Below are 11,542 nucleotides of genomic sequence, written 5' to 3'. Positions count from 1 at the left end.
TAATGTTTAAGGAATTTGTAGGAATGGGAGGGTCTCGCATGGGATGTGTCCAGCTGGGGGTCGGGGCTTACGTTAAAGTCGCCTCCTACAATTAAAAAGCCCTCCCTAAAATTCGCTAGACGGTCTAATGTACGGTCAATAAAAGTGAGTTGGTCGGCGTTAGGGGCATAAATCGTCGCGAACGTGTAGAGTTGTCCAGCTATGGTGCCCTTCAAAAAAACATATCTGCCCTGGGGGTCTACCTTATGATCAGAAGGTTGGAAGAGGCAGGACTTATGTATGCCAATAGCTGTACCTCTCGATTTAGCTAGGGGGGAGTTGCTCAGGAACCACTGGTTAAAAAGATGGGTAGGCAGTCTAGGGGACGACTGATGTGTAAAGTGAGTCTCCTGAAGGAGAATCACCTGTGACCTCAGCCGCTTCAATTCCCCCCAGAGCTTACTACGCTTATGAGGAGAGCATAGGCCCCTAACATTGTAAGTGCTTACCTGCAGTGCAGCCATCCAAAAAAGTCAGGTCGGGTCATACTCGAAAATTGGTGGTGCGCCCGGTGCAGACGGCAGAGTGGCAGGGATGACCTAAAGAAACAAAAGTCAGAAAAAGGAGAGTAATCACGGGAAGAGAGAGAGAGAAGGGGGGAGAGAAAACATACGCATGAGAGATATATAAGGCACAATTGATAAAACATAGCGGCCTAGGCCGGTCAGAGGTAGAAAAAAACTAAAAGCTATGGCGAGGTCCCCACCCCACCCAAAGGGAGGGTGGGGCCAGGCCACAACTTCAGATCCCAACCAGGATCTAAGCCCGTAAAAAAGAAAAAAAAGGAAAAAAAACGGGCATCCTACTGGGGGTACGTGGAATCCCATAACAAAGAGGGAAGTGGGTCCCCACCTCCGCCTACCGCATCCAACTTGGTGCGATAAAGGAGGGGGAAAATAAAGAAAAACAGCAATGACTAACGTGTAGCAGGTTCCCCACGGCCAAACAAAAGCAATGTTTTATTTTTACTATGTTTTAATGTATTTGCTTTGCAGGTATGGTAATTCTTACTGTTATACTGTAATGTTACTTTGTTTTATTGTTAACCATCATTTGCTTAGCAGGTATGCCATTCAGCTGCAGCAGGGGTTTATTTATCTTGACAGCAACAGAGTTTACTCCCACGATACGTAAAGGCGTGACTCCAGCGCTGTCGGAGGTGATTTACCATCAAAGTTAAAAAAAAAAAAATGGTGTATGTATGCCTATCATTAGAAGTGGGTGGATGAAGGGCGATATTGTAATGGTGGGCATACCCACCAATCAATCTCTTTTTCATTCAGCCCACAGGCTGCATGAAAAAAAAGCAGCATTACAATGTATGCCCAACAAGGACCAGCAACGTACTGGTATGTTGCTGGACTTTCTTAGTATCATCTTAGTATCATTTTCAGCCAGCGGTCAGATTTCATATAAAAGCAATCCTAGCAGCTAATTAGCCTCTAGACTGCTTTTATAAGCAGTGGGAGGGAACGTCCCCCCCCCCCCCACCATCTTCCATGGTTTTCTCGGGCTCTCCTGTCCCAACAGGGTACCCGAGAATGCCCGAGAATGCAGCCGGTGTTCAGCCAGCTAACCATAGAGCCGATCAGAGACCAGAGCAGCTCCAATAATCTCTATGGCCTAAGAAACCGGAAGCTACAAGCATTTCATGACTTAGGTTTCGTCAGATATAAACAGCACCATTGGGATATTGGCAAAGCATTTTATCACACCAATCTTGGTGTGGTCAGATGCTTTGAGAGCAGAGGAGAGATCTAGGGTCTAATAGATCCCAATTTTTTCAAAAAAGAGTACCTGTCACTACCTATTGCTATCATAGGGGATATTTACATTCCCTGAGATAACAATAAAAATTATTTAAAAAAAATTAAAAATAAAAGGAACAGTTTAAATATATAATAAAACAGCAAATTTTTTTTTTTTAAAAGCCCCCCCCCCCTCACATGCAAAGGCGAACGCAAGCATCAGTCTGGGGTCATATGTAAACAGCAATTTCCCCATGCATGTGACATATCACTGCGAATGTCAGATTGTGGGCAGTCATTTTAGCAGTAGACCTCCTCTGTAGATCTAAAATGGTAGCCTAAAATGGTAATGGTAAAAATGTATGTAGTTTGTCGCCACTGCACATTTTAAAGCATGTCGTTTTTAGTATCCATGCACTTGGCACTCATCTTTTTTATTTCATCAAACATTTGGGAAATATAGTGTGTTTTAATGCATTCAAATTTAAAAAAGTGTGTTTTTTCCCAAAAAATTGCATTTGAAAAATCGCTGCGCAAATACTGTGTGAAAAAAAAAAATTGCAACACCCACCATTTTAATCTGTATGGCCTTTGCTTAAAAAATAAAAATAATAATTATATATATATACACACACACACACACACACATACACATATATATATATATATATATATATATATATATATATATATATATATATATATATATATATATATATATATATATATATATAATGTTTGGGGGTTCAAAGTAATTTTCTTGCAAAAAAAGAAGTGTCAGAAAGGGCTTTGTCTTCAAATGGTTAGAAGAGTGGGTGATGTGTGACATAAGCTTCTATATGTTGTGCATAAGATGCCAGGACAGTTCAAATCCTCCCAAATCGCCCCTTTTTGGAAAGTAGATACCCCAAGATATTTGCTGATAGGCATACTGAGTCCATGGAATATTTTATATTTTGTCACAAGTTTCAGGAAAATTACACTTTTGTTTTGCACAAAGTTGTCACTAAATGATATATTGTTCAAACATGGCACGGTTATATGTGGAATTACACCCCAAAATGCATTCTGCTGCTTTTTCTGAGTACGGGGATACCTTATGTGTGAGACTTTTTGGGAGCCTACCCACGTACAGGACCTCGAAAACCAATCACTGCCTTCAGAATTTCAAGGGATGTCAATTTTTGATTTTACTCCTCACTACTTATCACAGTTTTGAAGGCCATAAAATGCCAAGATAGCACAAAACTCCCTCCAATGGCCATATGTGAAATTACACCCCAAAATACATTTTGTTGCTCCTCCTGTGTATAGGGATACCGTGTGAGACTTTTTTGGAGCCAAGCCCTGTACAGGACCCTGAAAACCAATCACTGCCTTCAGGCTTCCTGAAGGCATAAAATTGTGATTTTTATTCCTCACTATCTATCACAGTTACGGAGGCCCTGAAATGTCCAGATAGCACAAAATCCCCCAAAATGACCCCATTTTGCTAAGAGGCATGGTGAGTATTTTGAAGATCTCATTGACAGTATTTTTGAAAATGATGAAAAAAATAAAAATGTATTTTCTTTTTCTTTTTTCAAATTTCAAAACTTTGTGACAAAAAGTGAGATCTGCAAAATACGCAACATGCCTCTCAGCAGATAGCTTGGGGTGTCTACTTTCCAAAATGGGGACATATGGGGGGGGGGGGGGGTGTTGTGCTAACTTGGTATTTCATGGCCTCCGAAACTGTGATAGGCAGAGAGGAGTGAAATCAAAAGTGTACACCCTTAGAAAGCCTGAAGGTGGTGATTGGTTTTCAGGGACCTGTACGCGGTTAGACTGCCCAAAATTTCCACACATGTGGTATCCCCATACTCAGGAGAAGCAGCAGAAGGTATTTTGGAGTGTAATTCCACATATAACCATGCCATGTTTGAAAAATATATCATTTAGTGACAATGTTGTGTAAAAAAAAAGTTTACATTTTCCCAAAACATGTGGCGAAATATAAAATATTCCATGGACTCAACATGCCTCTCAACAAATAGCTTGAAGTGTCTTCTTTCCAAAATTGGGTCATTTGTGCTATCTTGTCATTTCATGGCCTCCGAAACTGTGATAGGTAGTGAGGAAGTGAAATCACCATTTTACGCTCCCTTAAGCCCCATACACACTATTAGATTATCTGCTGAGTTTTTCCTTCAGATTTACCAAAACCATGTAGTAGAAGGGCCTGCCTGATTGCATACACATTGAAACTCCTAAGGTTTGTCCTCATATTATATGGTTTTGGTAAATCTGAAGGAAAAACTCAGCAGATAATCTGATAGTGTGTATGGGGCTTTAGAAAGCCTGAAGGTGGTGATTGGTTTTCGGGGTCCTGTACACGGCTAGGTACCCAAAAAGGCTCACACATGTGGTATCCCCATACTTAGGAGAAGCAGCAGAATGTATTCTGGGGTGTAATTTCACATATGCCCATAGCATGATTGAGCAATAGATCATTTAGTGACAACTTTGTGTAATATATATATATATATATTCCCACAACTTGTGGCAAAATATAAAATATTCAATGGACTCAACATGCCTCTCATCAAATAGCTTTGGGTATCTACTTTCCAAAATGGGGTCATTTGTGGGGGTTTTGTGCTATCTTGGAATTTTATGGCCTTCAAAACTGTGATTGGTAATTGAGGAGTGAAATCAAAAATTTACACCCTTAGAAATCCTGAAGGCGGTGATTGGTTTTCAGCATCCTGTATACGTCTAGGCTCCCAAAAAGTTTCACACATGAGGTATCCCCATACTCAGGAGCAGAATTTTTTTAAGGTGTAATTCCACGTATAACCATGCCATGTGTGAGCAATATATCATTTAGTGACAACTTTGTGTAATTTATTTTTAATTTTTTGTCATTTTTCAATCACTTGTGACAAAACAATAAAATATTCAATGGGCTCAACATGCCTCTCAGCAATTTCCTTGGGGTGTCTACTTTCCAAAATGGGGTCATGGGGGGGGGGCGTTTGTACTGCCCTGCCATTTTAGAACCTCAAGAAATGAGATAGGTAGTCATAAACTAAAAGCTGAGTAAATTCCAGAAAATGTACCCTAGTTTGCAGACGCTATAACCTTTGTACAAACCAATAAATATACGCTTATTGACATTTTTTTACCAAAGACATGTGGCTGAATAAATTTTGGCCTAAATGTATGACTAAAATTGAGTTTATTAAACATTTTTTATAACAAAGTAGAAAATCTAATAAAAAAAAAAAAAAAAAAAAATCAATCTTTTTCTATTGTAGAGGCAATCAAATACCATCAAAAGAAAGCTCTATTTGTGGGAAAAAAGGACGCAAATTTAGTTTGGGTACAACATCTCATGACAGCGCAATTACCAGTTAAAACAGCGCAGTGCCAAATTGTAAAAAGTCCTACGGTTATTGAGCTGCCAAATCCTCCGTGGCTGAAGTGGTTAAAAAATGTAAAAATAAAAATGTCTTGCAATGTAAATCCATCTCACGCCGCCGGACAAGCCGAAAAAAGAAAAAAAGGACAACAGCTCCGCCGCCATGGGAGTAACGCTTCTTCTCGATGACAGTTGTTATATAGCTGAGGGTGGGGCCACTTGGTGATGTAAAGGGGTGACCCCACCTTCCTCTGATGTCACATGGCGTCAGAGGGGGCAAGGTCACCAGTTTAAGTCACCAGGTGGCCCCGCCCTCAGCTATATAACAACTGTCGTCGAGAAGAAGCATCACTTAGTGGGAGCCTCCCATGGAGGTGGAGCAGTTGAGTTTTTTTTTCCTTTTTTCAGTTCATCGGGCGACATGAGAGGGATTTACATCACGGGACATTTTTATTGTTTAAAAGAGTTGTCCCAAAGTGTCTCTTGTTATTTTTACAAATTTTTACACTTTTTTTGGTAAATGTGTAGGGGTACAATTTACCCGTTACCAATTCACATAGGGGAGGCCAGGATCTGGGGTCCCCTTGTTAAAGGGGGCTTCCAGATTTCAATAAGTCCACCGCCCGCAGACCCCAACAACTGCCGGGCAATGGTTGTGGGGTTGAGGCCCTTGTCCCCATCAACATGGGGACAAGGTGCTTTGTTGACCCCAAAGCACCCTCCCCATGTTGAGGGCATGAATGAATGAAATATTTGTATAGAGCACAACGCAAACTGAATCGCTTCAAGGCACTGTGAGGAGCTTGGTTTTCCATCATCTAGAAGAGGAAGGTCTTAAGTTTTTTACTAAAGGCCAGGTGGTTTTCTTCCAGGCAGGTGTTAGTTGGTAGAGCGTTCCATAGACGAGGTCCTTGGACAGCAAATCTCCGATCCCCCTTTCATTTGTACTGGGATTTGAGCACGAGGTGGAGTTTTTTGTTGACCAATCGAAGACTCTGGTTTGGAGGGTAATGATTTATTTTCTCAATTAGGTATTGAGGAGCATCTCTATGAACGCATTTGTGGGTGAGGCAGAGGGTTTTGAATGTGATCCGATTCTTTACGGTTAGCCAATGTAGGTCCCTCAGGGAGGGGGTGATTGATTCCCGGGTTTTTTTTCCTGTTATTAGCCTTGCCGCCGTGTTTTGGATAAGTTGTAGTCGCGCAAGTTGATATTGTGGTAATCCTATGTAAAGCGAGTTTGGTAGTCCAGTCGTGAATTGATGACTGTTCCAACTACCACTGCTTTGTCAATCTTTGGGATAAAAGGGATGAGTCTGCGTAGTAGGCCTAGCAGATGGTGAGAACCACTGACTACTGCTCCTATTTGAGCATCCATTGACATTTGTGAGTCCAAAAAGACCCAGAGACTCTTGGCCTTGGTCTTTGGGGGGGATGGTCTGCCCAAAGATGGCGGGTGGTGTCCAGGGGGTTTTAGTTTCGGAATTATAGTTTGGGTGTAGGATAAGAAGCTCTGTCTTTGATTCATTGAGTTTGAGGGAGTTGGTGGTCATCCAGTCTTCTATTAAATTGAGGCAATTTTCTAGTTGTTGGTGGTAATCTCTTTGTCCAGTGATACGGAAATAAAGTTGCGTGTCGTCAGCTTACGAGTGGAAGCAGAGGTCTGAACATCTGATAATTTGGAGGAGTGGGCGGATGTAAATGTTGAAGAGGACTGGTGACAAGGGTGATTCTTGAGGGACTCCGCAGGTGACTGCTCAGGATTCAGAGAAGAATTCTCCTAGTTTCACTGTCTGAACGATTTCCTACGAACGACGTGAACCATTGGAGGTCTGAGCCTTTGACTCCTGTTACTTCTGTGAGGCGGACGAGTAGAGTGTTGTGGTCTACTGTGTCAAATGCTGCGCTGAGGTCTAACAGTACCAGGAGACATGACTCTCCGTCATCCGCTGCTTCGAGGGCTGGTTGCAGCGGGTCCAGGAGTTTGTGTGTATCCAGGTGGAGTTGTAACTGTTGTACTACAGCTTTCTCCATGATCTTGGAAATGGTGTTAAGGCTTGTAATTGGCTTTTGGTTGTTTGGGTCCTGAGGGTCGAGGTTAGGTTTTATTTAGCAGGGGTTTGGCGATGCCTTGTTTGAAGGAGCTAGGAACGATCCCTTCTTGGAATGATCGGTTTATGAGGTGCGTTATAGTGGGACCCACGATTTCGGAACATTCTTTCAGTAGTTTTGTGGGGATGATGTCAATTGGTGATGTACTGTCACAAAGTTTATTGATGATGTTTTTTGTGGTTCCTGCGGTAATTGGGGTCAGTGAAAACTCCGGCGGTTGTGGAATGTTGGTATAGGTATCATCTTTTTGCATGTGATGGCTTAGGTTGGCTGTTTTCTTCTGAAAAATTGTTTTCTTGATGGTTTCGACTTTATCGAAGAAAAAAAATCAGACAGTTTGTTGCAGTAATCCTGGGATTTGTTTGCTGGGGGGCTCTAGGCATACCGGGTTCATTGATTGATTGACTATTTTAAACAGTTCCCGAGGGCGGTTTAAGGCTGCTGAAATCATATATAAGAAAAGATCCCTCTTAGCTTTGAAGATTGCTTTGTTATAATTCTCCGTGAGTCCTTTGTAATTTGAGTGGTTTTCCTCGGTGGGATATCTTCTCCAAGTGCTTTCAGCTCATCTGCGTTCTTGCTTTAGTAGAGAGAGGGAGCCATTAAACAATCCCGATTTTTTTTTCCTGATGAGAGTCCTGCGTTTTGGGGCTACTGAGTCTGTCAATTGTAGTAATGCCTTGTTCAGGGAGTTGAGTGTTTGCTCCGCAGAATGGCTTAAGTTCAATATAGTTATCTTATTGGATAAAGTGGTTTTGAAGGATTCGGAGTACAGTTTTTTCTGCGATCTGGTCCAATGCGTTGTTGCAGGTTTCCATTTTTCGTGGGTGATGTTGGAGGAGATTTTGAATTTGATGGCATGGTGGTCCGTCCATGGCAATGTCATGCTGTCGAGTATGTTGATGTCAATGTTTTGTTTAAATATGAGGTCCAGGGTGTGTCCTGACCCATGTGTGGGAGTCTTTATCAGTTGCTGGAGACCCAGTTCTTCCAGTTGATTGATGCAGGCGGTCGCGATGGGGTCTTGGGGCTCGTTTGCCCAGAGGTTAAAATCTCAGAGTGCCAGGAAATTATTAAATTTTAGGGTGTGTATTGCGATGAATTCCGTGAGGGGTGAAAGATTGGCCTTTGGTCCCGGCGGTCTGTAGCATAGTAGAATATGGGTGGTGTCATGGGATGTAGTTTGAAGATGTAGCGTCAGGGTCTCCATAAAAGGCACTGGGTTCTGCGAAGATGGTTTGGTCAGCACCAGGTGAGATTTAAAGATCACTGCTAGGCCTCCTCCTTTTTTACCTTTCTGGTGCTTGGTTAGAATATTGTAGTTCTTCGGCACCAATTCGGTGAGGATGGTGTTGCAGTCAGGGGTTAGCCAGCTTTCGGTGATGAAGAGGCAATCTAAGTTGTTCTTGTGATGAAGTCGTGTACTTCAAGTCTGTGTTTGACTGCAGACCTGGCGTTAATCAAGGCACAAGCCAATCGTTGTGGTTGAGTAGATATCTTCCTGTGTTTGATGGTTGCTTGTTGTCTGGTCTTTAGTAGTTCTTTTTGAAGGATTTTTTGTGAGGAAGATGGCAATGTTGTGTTAGTATTCCTTAGTCTGTGGAGAACTTCTGCTGAGTATTTGAAGTGGCACATGATCCGGGGATGAGGTTGATGGTACTAGGGGCCTAAGATGATGATCCTGACAGGGATTTAACCTGCGGACGGGCTAGATATCAGACTTGCCGCCATGCTATGGCTATTAGCGCGCAAGTTGACCAAGGGACGCCTGTGCGGAGGGGGTTATTGTATTAGGTCGTGAGTTGCTGGCTGTTCCAGCTACCTTTGCTTGAGGCGAAGATCCTTGCCCAGAATAGAAATCTGGTGGTGATGCGGAATGGTAGTCCTAAAGATGGTGTGAAATGGACATGGAGGGGTTGGTGGGGATATGCTAGACCTACGGCCCTCCCGTTGATCCAGAGGAAGACAAAAAAAACCCTGGCAGTGCCGGCCAATCGCACCAGTGGGGAAAAAAATTCCTTCCTGACCCCCGGAGGCGGTCGGACGCAGCCGATGGATCAATCACTGGGGGGGGGGGGTTGGGGGGTGCGAGCTTACCTGGTTGCAGTGGCCCCAGTTAGCTGTGAGGTAGTCCAGTTGTGGCGGTCCTGGCTTGCTGTAATACCTGGTGCTTCTGGGGAGCGGTCCGGTTGCTACATGCAGCGGAGTCTTTAGTATGGGGGGCCCTTCGGCCTGCTGGGCGGATAGAGGTGGGATAGCCGGGAGGTGAGTTGTGTGGGCCGGGGTTCAGCCGCAGCCACCGGTCTGCCTTGCCTAATTAATTAGAACATTGGGGGCAATTACAAGGTCGCTGTGGTGTTGCCTAACTTAAGACAGAAGGGAGGGGGGACTGGGTTCCTTAGGTTCTGCTCGGGGGGGGGGGGGGTAATACATTTTAGGCAAGTAAAATCATCAGTAAACACCAGTAAAATTATCAGTAAATTCAGATCACAGGGATTGGGTAGACCAAGATGGCCGCCGGGCTAGGCCGGAGTCCCGGGCTTCCCTAATCCCACGTCCCGGCGCATGGTCCCAATGAGGGTCGGGATGGGGGGGGTCGAGCGGCATGAGAGCCCGGGTCTGCCGCGGCTCGGGATGTGGTACGGAGCGGCTGCCAGGCGGAGTGTAGGAGTAGGTATAGGACCGGAATAGGCCGGAGCCATGGTGTTGCCTGAGCGCCTGCCCGGAACGGCTGGCGGGCAGGCCACGGCGGAGGATCCAGGAGCCACGGGACGCGAGGTGGATAGGGTGGCTGGGGGGGATTGCTTCCTAGACCCCCATGCCACTGTCCTCACTGTTTGCTGGTAAGGCTGCTGCAAGTCCCGGGGGAGTCCCGGGGAGAGCTGCGGGGAGGTCTGTGGCTGGAACTCAGGACGGAGCCTCTGTCGGCACGTCTGCATGTGACCTGGTACGGTTCAAGAGGGGGGGTGCTCAGATAAGGGTCTGGTATGGATTTTGGGGGGGACCCCTATGCCATTTTGTTTTTAATTTTGGAGCAGGATTCCCCATGAAATCCATACCAGACCTGAAGGGTATATTTAAAGGAATATTTCATTTTTATTGTTTCACTTTAAGCATTATTAAAATCCCTGCTCCTGAAAAAACTGCAGTTTTTAGAATTTTTTTGCATTGATGCATGTCCCCTGGGGCAGGACTCGCGTCCCCAAACATTTTTTATGGCAATAATTTGCATATAAGCCTTTAAAATTAGCACTTTTGGTTTTTCATGTTTGTGTCTCATAGACTTTAATGGTGTTTTTGCCTGTTTGCAGGTTCTGGTGCGAACTGAACTGGGGGGTGTTCAGCTCATCCTTAGTGGCAAGGATGGGGGGGGGGGGTAAAAGCAAGTGGATGAGTCCTTAAAAATTTCCTGTGATACTTATTGCCATCTAGTGGCCACATTCAGTATTTTCTGTTTCTCATCCATTAAAACCATTGAACAAGCAAAGGAAATAGTCTAATAATATTTTTGGTCCTATTCACACAGAACAAATGTACAAGCACTTTAACTAGGTGATTATTTCCAATATTTAAAATATTAATCATATGGGTAAAAGGTGATCCAAAGTGTGGTACAGGAATATTAAAAGAAAAGAACAAGAAAAAAAAAAATATGTTTCCGCCCGGTTTCGAACCAGGGACCTTTCGCGTGTGAGGCGAACGTGATAACCACTACACTACGGAAACTCACATGTGATGAATTTTCACCCTTACCTTCTCACCAAACACCTAGATCAGTTCCAAGCTTTTCTTATTGATGCACCTGGAAATTTAGCTCTACCTTCACCACCACTTGTCTATCTGCGATTGCCCTTGATGGTGTCTTTTCTTCACCTGCCATCACCACATTGCTTTTTCCTACATCCAAAGGATTGACTTGGTTTCATGAATTAACAGCATTTATGTTAAACTACAGCCACAACAATTTTTTTCTGACATCCAGTCACATTACACTAGTGTTTGTATATAAGTAAACTAGACCTTAATGCAATGTAGGCATACATGCATGTTGCCAAATGGTTCAACTAGGATGATGCCTGCAGGTACAACCATCATCCCATTATTTTTTACAGCTGTCAATGAGCCGTCAATGGACTCTTTTGTAAAATCCATACTAGCGGCTATTTAGCCACTAGGTCGCTTTTACAAGTGGCAAAAGCGGGTTCCTCCCCACTTTTCACCTCATTCCCAGGCTCTTCCT

The 11,542-nt window shown here is 43.8% G+C and overlaps 1 non-coding gene across 1 annotated transcript; it reads right to left on the bottom strand.

The window, feature by feature from the left end:
• Positions 1-10,955: 10,955 nt before the first annotated feature.
• TRNAV-CAC (transfer RNA valine (anticodon CAC)) lies at positions 10,956-11,028 on the bottom strand. The gene has a single exon. It is a non-coding gene; the product is annotated as a tRNA-Val (tRNA).
• Between the last annotated feature and the right edge of the window lie 514 nt (positions 11,029-11,542).

This window comes from Lithobates pipiens, unplaced genomic scaffold, assembly GCF_037356315.1.
Source record: "Lithobates pipiens isolate NorthernLeopardFrog02 unplaced genomic scaffold, aLitPip1_a1.2 Scaffold_8, whole genome shotgun sequence".
In the NCBI taxonomy this organism is placed as follows: Eukaryota; Metazoa; Chordata; class Amphibia; order Anura; family Ranidae; genus Lithobates; species Lithobates pipiens.
Note: the sequence above shows the minus strand (reverse complement) of the source record. Positions and strands in the feature narration are given on the sequence as shown.